Genomic DNA, 18102 nt, shown 5'->3' with positions numbered 1-18102 from the left:
GATTTTGCTCTAACTCTTGTTTGTGTGAGTGATCTTTACATTATCCATGTAAAACAAAATGGCGAGGTTAAGTTTAATCATACCAAACAAAGATGTCGCTTCTTTCACCACGCCACGCCATCTTTTGGTGGCTAGTCGGCAGGACATCCCTACACATCCACCTTAAATTAAAATGTCTATGTGATAATATTTTTTTTAATAAGTACACTTTTTAACCGACTTCCAAATCTCAAAAGGAGGAGATTATCAATTCGATTGTAGAGTCTGTGCGGAAAGAGAAGACTCGTGGAATGTATTGGGCCCCATACATTCCATGACTCTTCTCTTTCCGCACAGACTCTATGTTTTTTTAATTGTTTTTTTTTAAATGTTTGTTACTCGATATCTCCGTCATTACTGGACCGATTTTGAAGATTCTTTTTTTGTTTGTATGTATATGCATACAGATTGGTACCGTTTTTTTCAAAAATCAGTTCTGATGATGGAATCGAGGGAACTCCTCAAATCTTGAAGGCATACATGTATAGTGATTTTTGTGTTTTTATCATCAAATAAAGCATATACATCCAAAAAAGTGACGTTTGAGGAAGTGGAACTGCTGATGATGATCAGAACGGAACTCTTCAACGACGCATAGTTCACGTTTGGCGATTTGTCCTCTTCGTTATGTTAGTTAAGCATGTTAAGTTTTTAAGCCACATTTTGTCAAGCTTGAGTTCGGAAGATAGTAGTTAGAAGAGTCGGTTTTTTTCTTTTAAATATTAATTACCTACTGCTCTATTTAATCTCCATTACGCATGTAAAATATTTGATATGCAATCAAATATTTTTCGAGATTTATCTAATGAACCTAAACTCCGACGAGGAGCAATTTTCCGGCTGCGTCAATAAATATACGGAGTGAAGCAAAGCCCGCTAAGGAATAAAACTCTTAAAAAAAGAAAGCTGACTTCAAAAAGGATAAATTAAAATATTATCCTATTTATATATATGAATAACCAACTGTAATGTTTTAAGTCGGTGCCACGCCAAATATTGATGGTCAAACAAATCTTGTCAGTAGAAAAAGGCGGCAAATTTGAAAAATGTAGGCGCGAAGGCGTCCTATAGAAAATTTGAGTTTCGCGCCTTTTTTACTGACAAGATTTGGTTGACCAAGTATAGTTACAATACCGGTGAATATTAATCAGCTTTTTATATATGTCAAAAATACAATACACCTGTGCTAATTTTATTTTATAACCGTGAAAGTAGGTAACGCTGGCTGTGTTTCGTGAAAGTAAAACAGCTCAAACTACATTTCGTTTATGTAACGTTGCTACCTACAAACTCGAAATAATACTTACGTACGTTTAACTAAAATTATATTAAAATCAATCAGAACGATTGGCGTGTGCGGTTGTCACGTAGCTGAGACACATGGAAGGCTCCCAGATCCACTTCTTCCGGGGCAGTGCAGCTTTTCCAACCCGTGGAGGCCACGTATATGACCAGTAAAACGAGGAACGTGCCTAAGGTGTACCACAGAAGAGTGAACTCGTCAGAACAACCTGTATTCACATCAGTATTGGGGTTTTTCATATCTTCCGTCATTATTTCGCCCATGTCTAAACATGGCTGCTGCTATCTGAAAAATAACATAGGTTAATAATTTGTTTAATAACACAACAACAATTTATATAGTTAGGTATTCACAGTGTAGAGATTGAATCATACATTATATACGTCAAATTAAAAAATAATCGTCTCAGGCCCCTCAACCCCACCCCTAATCCCTCAGCCCCTCAACCACCATCCTCTGGCCTCAATCCCTGACCTCTGAACCTTCAACCTGACCACTTAACCCCTTAACTTCCAAACCCCCACCCCTCGCCTCCGTATTCCCGGACTAATTCCAACACCACTTTTGCAAAAAAAAAACAACTTCCCTACCTACATATATGTGACGTACTTATTTAAATTATATTAACATAATTAGGTAACCTTAAGTGGACAATATAAGCATTAAAATCAAATATGCTACATTTCGAAAAGAATATGATAAAGTATTATCAATATTATCATATTCTTTTCGCATTACAAGCCCAATGACCGTATATTTGCACAAACTATTTAGTTTGGCCTAAAACATCTGGGTTCACATTTTGAGGATGATGTGACGTGAGAATAAAAATAAGTATAGTTGAGGTCAGGATGGATATAAGTTTAATACAGTCGTATGCACCTACTTATAGGAACATGATATTGGCATTGATATCTGAGATGGTAATTTACCACGGGTCAGCATACGCGTCATCCGTTGTATTCATGACCTGTCGCTGACCGTTCATCCAATTTACCGTATATGCCAAATTATAATAACCTATTAAACGGCCGTCACACAAGCGATTAACTGTCAGCGTCGGTGATTTTCCAGAGGGCTGGACTGGAGGCCTGTCAGCGCTAGCGGTGTGTGAGCGGGCCCAAAACGCTTTGGCGTGGTCACAATTAAAATGTTAATACCGATCCGCGCGCCACCCTTCGATACGTGTCACATCGAATTATATCATATCATAACACATAGCGAGTAGCAATCTATTGCGTTAAACAGGACCAGTTATATTAGGTTACATTCCAAATATGCAATATCCAATCCATATTACTTAATGAACCTCTACCGACCCAAATTCCATTAATTGACATTAAACTTATTATTTCTGACTCTTAGGTACAAACAGACATAATTTGAATTAGGTACCACTATTTTTGACTGATACTGTAACATCTTTAGGTATTTATAGAAAAATATTTTTTTTTGTAAGTCGCTAGGTATTTTGCCTAAAAGCCGATCTTAGAGAAATCAATTTTCGCTCAAGTCATCTCGGATATGGGTATATTTAATTGGTACCAATGCATATATTATGTAGATGAAGGCCTTTGTGAGTACATTACAAATATAGGTAAGTATAACATCTCTCGAACACTAGGTACTTGGTCTTACAAATGAATAAGGAAATAACAGTTATAAAACGTACTTGTTATATAGAAAACATTGTAGGTACCTATATAGTTATTGTAGCTAACTCTGTGCGTTACTGTGGTAGCAAGCACAATTACTTAATTGTTTTAACATTTTGTTGAGTGTTTCTGGAATTACTCGATCCAAGCTATGTAGAGCTTGGATCGAGCCTGGATTTTATACTTATATTGACTTAACTCAAGCGTGTATGTCATTGACCCATTGATCTCATTGTCTGTAATTTCAGAGTACCTACCTTTTTATCTACTGAAACAAATACTACAAACCTCTTTGCTACACACATTTCAAGTCTTGTGAAACTTAGGCCTAATACGCATGAGCGATTTTTCAACGCGCGTTAAAAAAGCGCTTGAATGAATCCGCACACTAATTTCGATTTAACTGCCAACGCTTAAAATCCAACAACGCTTGATAAAAAGCGCCACCGCTATCGTCCATTTGTGTAATTCAAACTCTTTTTTAACGCGCTTTGAAAAAACGCTCGTGGGTATGAGGCCTTAGGGCCTTAATTATAGAAAACATTTTTTATATACCTACTTATTTGCCTGATGTCATAGAGAAAAAAATACATAGAGTGCTCACTCCATACATCAGTTTTAGTACCAAAAAGACTATTAGCATCTAGCATCGAGTAGCGGAACTATCAGTACTGCTACATCTATTGTCAAGTAGCAGTACTGATAGTTCCGCTACTCGATGCTAGATGTAGACACTGAAATTAATAGTCTGAACTGATGTATGGAGTGAGCACTCTTGTCTTACTATATTTCTCTATGCTGATGTTTACCTTATGGTAGTAGCAGCAGTGCAAGTATACCAGTCTTATGTCATATTTATTATATTTACTGAACTGTAGTTGCTGGAGTTGTTGTTCATTAAATAAGGGACTTTCTTTTATCAGATAAGTAGCTGAATTTATTTGTAAAATGAAGGCTATCAATTGCTATTCATAAAGTGATACCTATAGCTTGTCAACCAAATCTTGTCAGTAAAAAAAGGCGCGAAATTCAAATTTTCTATGGGACGATATCCCTTCGTGCCTACATTTTTTCAAATTTGCCGCCTTTTTCAAATATCGCCAAGTGTAATTTTCAAACATTTCCCACCGTTCCAACCTCTAATCGGGTAAAGGACTTTGGATAATAGTCTTGTAGAAATGTCGAGGGAACCAAAATATTTCCAGAGGCAGTTCTTCATTCCAATCATAATTTTCCACCCTTAATTAATTTAGGCAAGTCGGCGTCATCACTAGTTTAGTGCCACTTGCACCATTCACTAACCCGGGGTTAACCGGTTAAACTTAGAGTTACCATGGTGTCAGTACAATTTGACACTGGGTTAACGGTTTAACCGCTTAACCCCGGGTTAGTGGGATGGCGCAAGTAGCGCTTAGTGGAATAAAGAACTGCTGGTTTTTATTCCAATGTGCGTGTTTATGTTGGTCCGAAGAGGAATGAAAAAAGGCGTTGATGCAGAGTAGTAAACAGTATAAAATATTAACCCCTTTTATATGCGGCGGAGTTCCCTCAATTCCTCGTGGATCCAGTCAAGAACAGAACTGTCAAACAAAAAAATATTTTTCCAAAATTGAGTTTCAAATTGATACGGTCAAATTAATAACCTCCTCCTTTTTTGAAGCCGGACAAAAATAGATCACACATCAAACAAACCTTTCTTTTAAACAATAAAGTTGAGGGCGATTTGTCACTTGGTTTGCAGTTGACACGTTGACACATGAAAACGTGAAAGTGTACATGTGATGTTGGTGATGTTAATTTATTGATAATGTAGGTTTACCTTTATTCTATTAATATTATATTGCGTGGTTGTGTTTGTTGTACAATATTCTGACATATTAAAAAACTTGAACGTTAAAAAGCTAAGAACCCTGTATTCCACAGAATAACCGAACTCATTCCTGCGCTAGCTTTCAAGTATGTAGTGATTTGCTGCCAAGTTAAGACAATAATTATATCTAACGTTTCTCTATTAGTGGATCAGATCCACTAATAATATTAATAGAATAAAGGTAAACCTATATATCTACGTAATACAGAACGGGTGCTTTGTATGGTTTAAAAGTAATCCAATTTTTTGTGTTAATATTTCATCTCTACTCTTGGAACCCCATTAACCAAAATGGATATGTAGTTTATTTTGATGTTTAACTTGTTTTTTGAACAATAAATAATTTCAAAGTTTTGGTTAAAATTACTATTAAGGTGCATATGAATGTTTTTGGTCAAAAGCAACCAATACGGTTCGGTTACAGTGTTGATACTCGTAGTATATTAATGTGTGTTGTGGATGGTTGTGGATTGTGGACAATATTCGGACTCCCTCTCCACCATTCTACAGGACTTGAGTAAGCACGTTGCCAATGCCATTGTCATTTTCTAGTATGCTAACTAATTTACAATTAATATGATACGGTAAGTATTAATCAAGTCTCCCTGGTAATAATGAAGCAAACCTGAAGTCAACGTTAGTTACGATTAAATTGAAATATCTGCGGTTATAGTCATAGTCAAATTTTAACTGTTGTTATTGGCAAAAGTGGGCAAAAGTATGTTTTTGGTTTTAATGAATGGTACTTACTGTAAATTGCCTATTTGCCTATTGGTCAGCCATTAAGATAGTATGTACATATTTTTAGCACACGAACGTCTTCAGCAGCGGAGTTGAAACAGTCGCCGTGGTCGAAATCGGCCGGGAGAGTATATATACATATTTTAGAACGTTGTAGGTATGTATAAATCAATGAACTAGAATATACACAGAAGCTCGAAAATGACCTCATCTAATGAACTGTACGGTGCGCAGTTTGAAAAGACAAATATTATAATACCGTGCAAGAGATTTGCTGCTTTTTCATAAGTAGAACATGATACACCTCGATACAGTGACATACATAAGTTCTGTACTTACCAGAAAACGTACAAACTGCTCAATATAAAAAAATTAAAGCCCTTATATCTTTAAAAAAAAAACCATAGACGTTTCGTAAATACCTAGTCGAAAAAGATAGCTGAAAACCAATAACTTAAGGAGCCAACCTGAAGCAATCTGTTAAGTGTTCCGTATTGATTAGCAGGTAGGTATTTTACTGAAGTGGGTGGGAATAGTTGACAGAAAAATGTAAATCTCCTTTACTTAACTTGAAGGTAAGATAAATGGCGGGATTAACGTAATCCGGACAAAGGGCCGAATTATAATAACACCTAATTCGGGATGATCATCAGACTTCACAACCTACTTAGGAGATTTTAGTGTAAAATTATATGTGTATATTATGCCGGCAACGCACGTACAACCCCTCTGGTATTGCGGGTGTCTATGGGCGACGGTAATCGCTTACCATCAGGCGATTCGTCTGCTCGTTTCCTCCTATTGATGAAATCCCTCTATGATAAAAATCCTGTAATTTTTAGGGTTCCGTACATTACGTACGTCATTATTAACCGACTTGACAAGGATGTGAAACCATCACGGATTTTTGTTGGTAAGCTAGTAAGACTGTTAGTAGCTCTTATTTTAAGGGTTCCGTACCCAAAGGGTAAAAACGGGACCCTATTACTAAGACTCCGCTGTCCGTCCGTCCGTCCGTCCGTCCGTCCGTCCGTCCGTTCGTCCGTCCGTCACCAGGCTGTATCTCACGAACCGTGATAGCTAGACAGTTGAAATTTTCACAGATGATGTATTTCTGTTGCCGCTATAACAACAAATACTAAAAACAGAATAAAATAAAGATTTAAGTGGGGCTCCCATACAACAAACGTGATTAATGACCGAAGTTAAGCAACGTCGGGCGGGGTCAGTACTTGGATGGGTGACCGTTTTTTTGCTTGTTTTGCTCTATTTGCGGAACCCTCCGTGCGCGAGTCCGACTCGCACTTGGCCGGTTTTTTTTTGGCTGATTGATATCGACCGAAACCATACGCGATGTATCAGACTTATTACACGAAACATATTTTGATATGGTTACTTACATGGCACTTTCGCCGCTTTAATCATAAGACCCACGTCACTCCGACCAGGTAATTAATGAGAGGTAGGGACCTAATTGGTGTGCGGGAAACTTCTAAGTTTGACGTAGACATCTACTCGTACTTAAATGGGTACGTGTAGGTATGTAGGCAGGTATCCACCGCGCATTGTTGGGATATTATTGAATTTACAATAACGCCACTCGCAATGGCACATTGTTCAAATACTTACAATACACGTTATTCTATTACATATCCTACTATATACGCCCGGTTTAAGGCGACTATATATGTAGTAACCACGACGAACTTACTTTGTTGTTTCATATAGAGCACGCGCGCGCAAAACTTAACATTTATTTACATTATTTTTTTTAATCCTAATAGATAACAATAATCAATAGACAATGTTTTCTAGAAAGAGCTGACTTTAGGTAAAACAACATGCAAAGGTTTGTATTTAAAAAAAACATCAACGGGTAAGAGCAAATATGTAATAGACTTTTCACCACACCAGCTGGTAAAGGCTCTCTTGATTGTTCAAAAACTGATGAGAAAGTTGCGTTTTATCCACATGTGAGGCAAAGTAATCTGATGCAAATTTTGAGTTGTTTCTTTGTGTTTGTTAGTAGAATTGACTTTTAAATGATGAGTTTGGATGATAATTATTTAATAAAGTTCATTTGGATTTGATTTGGTTTAATTTTTTTTGATATTTTACGGTTAGTATTTTCCTCGCATTGGTGTGGTGAAAATTTTTGTATGACTCAGTGGCAAAATTTCTTTAAACTGCGTGCCTTAAAACCTTCGCAACGGTCAAGATTCCACTATTCGAACCACTCGGTACGCTCGTGGTTCAATTTTGGTATCTATCCATCTAAACAACAACTTTGCTCCGTTGTAAAACAAATAGCTATTCCTATTTCCTCGATGGTATACTCCGAAAATACGGCACCAATGAGTATAAAATAAAAGACCTTTTAAAAACCCAAATTGTTGGTTGGCTCTAACCAAACACGAACATTCCATAAGACTAGTCACCTTAACTATCTGATATGAATTGGGCTTATAATGGTAGGGGATACTGCATCATGTACTCAAGTTTGTATATTAACATTCCGCGAAAGACGATAACACAAGCTTATAATGTGTACTTAATCATACTTAAATCCATGAATTTTGTTAGGTACGGATCCGATAAAACTGTTGAATGGTAGCAGAAAGTTTTTAATAAACAATTTATGCTATGTAAATAATGGTTAACGTGCACGGCTTTTTAGATGGTATTACCAATTCAGATCTAATTTCTATAATATCTATCTAATATATCTATCTATCTATCTAATCTAATACCTTAAACGAGCAATTCTTGTTTATTTATTTATATGTATATATATTTCGGGGATCTCGAAAACGGCTCTAACGATTTCGATGAAATTTACTATATAGGTGTTTTTGGGGGCGAAAAATCGATCTAGCTAGGTCTTATCTCTGGGAAAACGCGCATTTTTGAGTTTTTATATATTATGTTTTCCGAGCAAAGCTCGGTCTCCCAGATATTTAAACATAATGCGTATAACGGCGGCCGTCCGTAAGATCAGGCAGATCTTAATGTTCCTGTGTAATGTTTTGACGGTAGTCACAAGTTGGACAGGATAGGCACGTAGGGATGCTGCACATGCCCGAAAGACAAACTGGTCAGAAATAGTCCAATCAGGGAACGAGACAAAGATTTTCATGTTTCACGATATGCCGAACATTACGATGTGCCTGATCTTAACGATCGGCCGCCGCCGAAACGTAAACAGATATCATAAAGGCATAGAGCGGACGCCCCTTTGTCTTAAAGTACCTACTTTCCCTACTTACTTACTGTTAATTTATTGCAATAAAATACAAATAAGACGAAAAATAACAGTGACTATTAAGTATATGGCAGTATTGTTTGTACTTTGTACTGTTGGATATTATGGGGCTGTATCTGTAAGATATTATGTATCACGGAAAGTAATATTTAAGATTGTTTAGTGATGTAACGACATTAACGACTGACAATTAAATATTGGAATTATTCGGGGGAATCACATTCTTATTCATGTCAACTGATAGTGTCTGGCCCGCATTAGAGAGCGCTCGAGCGCTGTAACTATTTCATCTATAGCCTAGTCGAGAGTTAGGAATTGTAAATGAAAAGGAAAATTCCCGGGATTAATTAAATGGCGATCATTGGATAATCGCAACATAAAGAAATATCGATTCTAGAGGGGAGCTTTATATTGATGAGCTGGATGGCGGCCCTCAATAAAAATATTAATTGCTGTCTTGTTTGCCTCGTAAAGGTTTCAAGGGGACATGAAATATTTAGGACGCAGTTAAGATGACATTTTTTATTTCTTGCTTTATGACCTTTACATTTAACTTTATAAAACGGTGTGAAGTAAATAATTAATGAGATGTGTTTGGTAACCAATTTATTGTTTTGTAAAGCCTCTAGATAGGCGCTAGGTCACTGAGTTGACTCCAATATAAAATACCTACATAAGAGGGGGCTAATGCACAGTGGCGTGCACAGAGATTTGAGACTGGGTAGGCAAAAAAAAACCGGCCAAGTGCGAGTTGGCTCGCGCATGAAGCGTTCCGTACCATTACGCAAAAAACTGCAAAAAAATCACGTTTGTTGTATGTGAACACCACTTAAATATTTATTATATTCTGTTTTTAGTATTTGTTGTTATAGCGGCAACAGAAATTCATCATCTGTGAAAATTTCAACTGCCTAGCTATCACGGTTCATGAGATAAAGCCTGGTGACAGACAGATGGACGGACGGACAGCGGAGTCTTAGTAATAGGGTCCCGTTTTTACCCTTTGGGTACGGAACCCTTAAAATAAGAGCTACTAACAGTCTTACTAGCTTACCAACAAAAATCCGTGATGGTTTCACATCCTTGTCAAGTCGGTTAATAATGACGTACGTAATTAAGTATGTAATTAACCACGGCAAATATACGAAAACTGATTGATTTTACTTTACCACTTGTTTGTGTTAACTGCAATTCCGATGTTCACCGGCCCTTTTCAATCACTTTTTTTTGCTAAAAGAAAGCTTTGAGTATGCATAATTTTTAATAGTCGGTACACACACATTATTCTAATTCCCGGTAACTGTTATCGTTATCTCACCAAAACAAAATAAAAAAAATGTAAATAAATAAGTAAACTAAACGAATAAAAAAGTAGTCTCGTCTTTATACTAAGTTACCATAACAAATGCTACTTTTTAAAATAGTCACATAATCATGCATCGCATCGGAACTATTCGGAAACCTTCGGCCTTCATCGTTAAGGATTCGAACGATAGGCGCTGCCTATCAGCGTCTAAATGTGTGCATTACTTTTATCATTGTGTGCTCGTATTTATAGGAAGGCCCACTACACTGTTACCGCGTAACTACGACTCACGGACATGCACACATAGAAAGGTTTAGGCCGAAATGTTTTCTGTCTTTGCCGTGCAAGGCGGCAGGCGCGCAGCGGCGCTAGTGCCGCGTGGCCCGCGTGGTGTAAACTTCGTTGCGTAGAATTATAGATGACGACAACGGACACCGGTAGATGGAGCGCTTATTAATTTTTTAGAATGTTTTATAGATTACAGATACGATCAAGTATAAATTAAAGTAGTCTAAAAGGATAGATATCGGAATTATAGTAGGGGAGGCAGTGCCTTTTTGCCTTTATGAAGTGCACGCCACTGCTAATGCATAATTACACGAAATAACGACCTCATGTGGTCGCGACCCTCAGACATGAGGAATCGAGGAAGAAGAAGAAGAATGCAAAATTATAGTTTTTGTATTGAATTGTTACACGTTTTTACAACTTCGACTGAAATGAGTACCCTTCATCCCTTGGCTAACAGTGTTTGCTGATCTCTTTTTCTATGTCATTGCGGCAAGATTCTGCAAATGATGAGTCCTTGAGGGGTCATTGCCAATACAGGTAATCGATTATTCGCCTAGCCGCACGAAAACAGCATAAAAAACCTATTTGTTTTTAACTCGACTAAACGTGATGCGACGTCTCTTTTTAATGTATTTAGTACAGATACTAGGGGCATCTTTATTTTACATTTCTAGCCAGTATATATATAACTTTAATAAACATATTTTGTAAGTACCAGGATTTTTTTTATATAATTGTGTCTTTATTAAATAATACCTCAAACTTTCTGATGATACTTACTTACTCTTTTCAACGGTCGATGATGAAAAAAAGTTTTATTTATTTTATTTGTTAGCCTGTTGTCTCCCACTGCTGGGCAAAGGCCTCCCTCTCTTTCTTCCACGCGCCTCGTTCTATGGCAATATTAGGCCAATCTTCCCGAAAGACGTCAAGATCGTGCCGCCATCTCCTTCGAGGTCTGCCGTTACACAGCACTATGTTCGGTGTCCACTCAGTAGTTTCCTTGGCCCACAAGTCGTTTGGTATACGGCAGATGTGTCCGGCCGAAAAAAAGTTTGCTTTATTGAAATTATTTAGTATAGGTAATAACGAAAACCTCTTTTAACACCTTAATGGAAAAATGTGGCCATCATTTGCCATTTAGTTGTTAAAGTAAAAAAATAAGTAAAATAAACTATGCAACAATGACCAAAAGTTGGAGAATCTGTAGGACTACAATAGTAATACATATACTGATGACGTATACAGAAATTAATTGCTTTATTAGAAAACACAATTCCCCTAACGAGAGCGCCGTTGGACGGTCGATTCAGTCTTAATTTATTTACATATTTTTAAAGTACAATGTTTAAATTCTGATCATACTAATAACTTTGCACAAACTTGGCATTAAGAACGCACTTGTCGTAGCACTTGGCATGAAAACTTAACGTGGTCCGACACTATCAAATAATTGACTACAACAACTTTACCTGGTTCGAATCCAGGTAAGGGCATTTAGTTGTTTTCTATGTATTTAAGTGTTTATATATTATATATCGTTATCTGAGTACCCACAACATAGGCCTTCTTAAGCTTACCGTGGGGCTTAGTCAATTTGTGTAAAAAAATATTTATTCATTATTTATTACCAGAGTCCGGAATTCTCGTAGCATTTTTGAACTGTCATAGGGACTTCTCGTTTATCGACTTCCGATTATACATATGTATATCGATAAATACAGAATACAATATGTAAAATAAAACCAATAGAGGCGAAGGAAAATTGCAGTATTTTATTACTAGCATAGTCTGCCTGCGACTTCATCTAGTTTGTCTGTGTAGAATGATGATTTATGACTTTTATGAGATAAAAATTATCCTGTCCTTTCCAGGTAACAAATATGTACAGTAGGAAATCGAATCAGCGCTTACCCAATAAGTACTTTAATTTTTATTTACTCTTTCGCGCATATTTTATCTTTTATACAATTGTTTACACGTAATATCCCAGTAATAAAATATTCTAAGATACAAAATCTTATAGTTAAATACGTTTTGACGACCGCTCTGGCCTAGTGGATAGTGACCCTGCCTGTGAAGCCGCGGTCCTGGGTTCGAATCCCAGTAAGGGCATTTATTTGTGCGATGAGCACAGATATTTGTTCCTGAGTCATGGTTGTTTTCTATGTATTTAAGTATTTGTATATTATATATATCGTTGTCTGAGTACCCACAACACAAGCTTTCTTGAGCTTACCGTGGGGCTTAGTCAATTTGTGTAATATTGTCCTATAATATTTATTTATTTATTTAAAATTTATTTATTTATTTAAATTTATTTATTTATTTAAATACATATTAGGTACCTACAGTCAAGTGTATAAATATGGGTGCAAACAACTTACTCAAAAAATTTTCCTATAGTTCTTAAGTCGCTGACAAAAGAGCTATGGGACATATTTTTGTGTATGATGAGTGCACCCATATTTTTACACTTGACTGTACATAAGATATAAGTATGTTATTAGTACATATTAGGTATAAGTATCTAATATACCTTATATGCCTAATTTTAGCGTACCTCCAGATTTAATTAAATGACTGTCGACTTAAATTAAATTATCCCGAATTTGGTTTGCTAATTAATCATAATTATTCAATTAAGTAAATGCAGAATGCCAGTTTATAATTAATTATATTATGGTAGTATTAAGGAGATTCTGTAATCATTAAGTCCTACGTGATCTGCCTATAGCAGGATGAATAATTAGGAGAGTCATATCATCAGTACTGCTGTGCTTGTATTTTACTTCGAATAAAATAAAATAAGGCTCTTGCCAGTGCTCAGTTATTTAATATGAGTAATATGACGTCATCCATCAATACGTTCTTAGCTAAAACGACATAAACAGAACGAACATTTAAATATTTTATTTTCAATATTGTTTATGGCGGTCGGCTAAAAGAGCGATAAATGATGGTGGTATTCGATGTTTAATATTTCTACTTTTACTAAATTATTAAATACTCATCATATCTCATCATCATCAAAAACGAATCCGTTACTGATACCTCTTCTGAAGTGTTAGCTATTTAAGCGTCGACAAAATGAAATCAAACACAAAGTTAGAAACACAACACTTTTTTAGTCTTCAAAATTATTAAGCTGAAGTATCGTAAATACTTACGCATTAAGAACAGAGCAATTTGGATACAAAATATAATTCAGGCTAAAGTGCTCGCGCGTCAGCAGTTCAATTACATTGAAGCTTTTTAATATATAGGAAAAATATAATGTTTACAGCGTTTGAAGGAGGACGTTCATTGTTATCCGACATACTTACAGGGAACTTTAATGAGAAATTGTTTAGAAGATGGGATAAAATATAATTAGAGTAGGATAATCGAACAGTGTGCATTTCCGTAACAAGAGAAAAAATTGGTATGTAATGTGTTTAGACATAATTCGGAAAAGTTCATACACCATTTGTCGTCAAATCTCAAGTTAGACTTGTGTTTTTATAGCTAGATAATAAAAATAAACGACCATTCTAGCATCCTTGTACTAAAACAGATAAATCATGAAAGGTCTATTTCACATCTTAGCTATTCAACTTTTTAAATCTCGTTGGCGCGTTGTATAAATCACCTTAATCGCTACACTTCCCAATGCCCGCGTAATCCGACACGTTGTACGAGAGCGAACTTTAATCCTCGTTGAAATATTTAAAAACTCTTAAGTATGAAACCAGTTTAAAAGGAAAAATGGGCCCAGAAATCTCCTGAGAAGTAATTTGAAACATTTTGTTACGATATGCTTTTAGCTTTAGCTTTTTTAAATTTCAAAATTTTTGAATATTCGTCACTTGTGCTCGATATATATTATATCGATTTCTAGCCAGTCGCTACAGCTAGCTAGATTAATAAAATACAGTAGAGTCCGGTTATAACGACGCCCAAGGGACCGCTGATATTACGTCGTACTAACCGGACGTCGTACAAAACGAACTGCCAATTTTAATATATTTTTTTAACCAAAATAATTACGTCATTTTGTATTTATTAATACTTATGCGACAATCAAAGAAAAAAAAACGTTTCCTTTAAAATATTTATTTACGTTAATATGTATTACAACACTTTGTCTTAAATGGAAGTCACTCCGTGTGTTTAGAAGAAGCCACTTTTCAAGGTACGCGTAGTCAACCCACTCGTCATCCGCAAATTACTCGAATCCCGTAAAATAAAAAGTCATAATTCTTGGGGATCTAATCCAGCTGACGTTGTTTTATCACACAGTTCCTATGTCCATATCCTGTGTCCATAGATCAGCTCGAAGGTACTTACCAAAATATTGCATTGTACCTAACTTATGTACATAATTATGTATGTGAAGTTTAAGCTCAATTGAAAAATGGGAATTGGGTTTTATTTAGCTTGCAAGATTACGAAAAGTCACATGACTATTTCATCTTGCTGCGTATAGGCAAAAGGGGGAGGGGAGTTAGGTGCGCGGGACGGATTAAGCTTCTTACCAACTATTTATTTGTAAAAACTACGTCGCTCGTCGTTGTAACCGGACTTGACGGACGGATTTTGAGTCAATTTCCGTCGTTAAAAGCGATCGGTCGTTATAAGCGGAGTCGTAATAAACGGTTGTACTTTCATAGTAGCTCGTACTAAAACCAAACAAGTCCCTGTACTTACGTCGCTATAAGCGGTTGGTTGTTATATGCGAAGTCGTACTAATCGGACTCTACTGTAATAGGTAAGACGGTGTTGCTTATTTCGTTACAGGTAATTTCTATTAAATTTTCTATTTCTACTAGAAAAAGGCCTCAAGATTTCTTAATACATTTTTTGACAACCGTATTGTGATCTAAATAAGTTTTTGGCAAAAATTTCATTTTTGGTACACGCTTTTCTTACGACAGACAACTAATACTCATCGAGACAATTCTAAAAATAACCCCTAACACAATTAGGTTGCGTTGTTTCATCACAGAGTTCCTATGGCCACCTCCTGTCTCCATCATCAGATCAACTCGATGGTACCATAATATTGCATTGTCACCCGACTTATATGTATGCAAAATTTCAGCTCAATCGGAAACCGGGAAGTGGATCAAATTTAACTTGCAAGATTCCATTACAAGTTAGTTACATACAGGTCGACCTAATAAAACCGTGTTAAAAAGCGCCGAGATTTTTCAAAAACTCTGTTGTCATATGGTAGTTTTTATCAACCGTCATAATTAATTCGCGCAGACGAAGTCGCGGGCCGAAGCTAGTACATAATATTTTTTCAACTAAATTACCGTAGTGTCTAAAGATTTTCAACTATGTGTTATCAATTTAATCACACCGTGCTGAAATTTACATTACACACTCACAATGTTATGGGCATCGTAATGCCTAAAGTTACTCAAAGGAGCGAGCTATGTTTTTTGATTCCTGCAAAATCGAATTACAAACGAGGAGATTCGCAAAGTGTTCAGTGAGAGTGTAAAAGGGGCACGTTGCTCGTGAATAAAAGTTGACTTCTATTTTCGCCATTTATATTGATAAAGTTCTGATGTAGAGACATAGAGATAAAGAAATGGTCAGTATGACCATTAATATAAAATGCCATGGTTCAAAAGTAAAGAGGGTAGTCGGGGGTACACATTTTTTTTGCTTTCAGAGCGATTATTTCGAAAATATTACGTTTCTCAAACAATGTTTCGTGAAGACCCATATTGGTTTATTTGGTTTTGAAAAACCTATCCAACACATGTTAAAAATACTTTGTATTTTTTCTAATAGTATCATAACTTACGTTGGTCTTAAAAATGGATCCTGAATGGCTGGTGGAATTAAAATAAATCGATTTTCTCGCTGATACTCATTTTTTTGAAATTCTGTATCTATTCAAGTCATTCCCATTCCTATCCAGGCATTCGCCAATTGTCCTTAATTGAAAAGTTAGGAAAGTCACATAAGACCCCGTTTTGCTTATAGAGGTGTTTTCATTTCTCATTGTGTCTGTGACAGATTCGGTTCGTTTTTACGTTTTGAAATCACAAATTGTAACGGAGTGACAGCTGTCACATGCACCTTAAGAACTCGATGTAATAAAATAAAACAACATGCTTTGTGGTAGCCACGGCGGTAGCTGCCCTCACTGACCTGGAATAATTCATTATCATTTTCATTGAAAATATTTTACAAAAAACAAAGCATGTTCGACGCATTTTATTCGTGATTTTTACAAAACAGGCACATAATTAATCCTACCAGATTTCAGCATGAACGACTGCTTATTTATTTACACGTTAACGTACAATGTTTTTTATTCCACGTTAGTGGCAAACAGGCATAAGTAGGTACGGCTCACCGGATGGTAAGCAGTTACCGTAGCTTATAGACCTCTGCAACTCCGAAGTGTTACATGCGTGTTGCTGCCCCGTAGACAACAACTTTAAAAACCCGGCCCCGTAGACAACATGCCAATCGCTAACGCTACGTACGTAGTGAACGAAACGCAACTCTCACTGTCGGAAGAGTGATAGAGAGACACAAAGCGATTCGAAAGCGAATCGCAAGCGAGGAAATTCCTCTTAAACAGCACAATGCCCGATCATATAGGTGTGAGGATGAACCCCCTTCTGACGGCGAGTGGTGCCGTCATAGAAAGCAACCGTTAGCATCATGTCAAACAATTCTTCAGAGCACAGCCTATTGTACAAACTGTAGACCACATATGCCGTTTGTGAGATGGGATCGTCGGCTATTCGTACAGCGCGCTTTTGGACTGAGTTGAAGGCAATGATTTATGTATTATATACTCAAGATATGTTATACGAAGGCTTTCCAAATTTGAAGCTCTTACATTGTGATAAATTGTACAAGTTGCCTTTAGTTGCGCCTGGGCAAGCGAGAAATGTGCACGTGCTAACGAGCTCATCGAAAGAGAAAGAGACAAGCTCATGTTTAACAACCAGTATGACAGAGATGAATCGAATGCGAAAACTAATAAATAATAACATATGTTGTAATAATAACTTCATAATAATAGATGTCGACACCAAGGATCACAATACTCCCTGTCATGGTAGGGGCTGTATGGGGCTGTGTGGGGCTGTGAATTGGAACTATGGGAACAAAGTAAATGGGGTTTTCTTAGTGGTAAACGCGCAAACTTGGTTTTAGTGGGCTTGAATAAATTGTCCCGACCCCACACCGAAACTCTGGATAGAATGCTCTCAATACTTGACATAATCTTTTCACCGGTCTCCATCGCCACAGAACGAGGGATATTGGCACGGCCTGTGTAATAAGGGCCCCCAGTCTTCTGTATAGTAATGAATGTCATCGATAGACAACATGTCACTGATGTGCAGCAAAAACAGCTTTGGGGAATAGCACAAAAACTTTTGAAACGCCATATATGCTATCGGAGCAGCATCCGTCTACTAGCTACGGCTCGTATGCGTCCGTCGGACAAAATGCGCTCCATTTGCACAGTCCCTCGAGCAGTCCATACGATGGCAACTTCGACAGGAGCCCCCGATTGAACGCCTTCGCCATACTTATCTGTCAATTACTATAATACACATTTGAATAACATGTGAGATCGTAAACAGGTACGATCCAGATACAGATACCACCACG

General features: G+C 36.7%; 1 long non-coding RNA gene across 1 annotated transcript in view; it reads left to right on the top strand.

Moving 5' to 3' along the window:
- Positions 1–18102, top strand: part of LOC134661441 (uncharacterized) — a 380476-nt gene that overhangs the window by 162241 nt on the left and 200133 nt on the right. The gene's annotated exons all lie outside the window — the stretch shown is intronic.

This window comes from Cydia amplana, chromosome Z (assembly GCF_948474715.1).
Source record: "Cydia amplana chromosome Z, ilCydAmpl1.1, whole genome shotgun sequence".
Lineage (NCBI taxonomy): Eukaryota > Metazoa > Arthropoda > Insecta > Lepidoptera > Tortricidae > Cydia > Cydia amplana.
The sequence above is the reverse complement of the archived record's forward strand: the minus strand, read 5'-3'. Positions and strand labels throughout refer to the sequence as shown.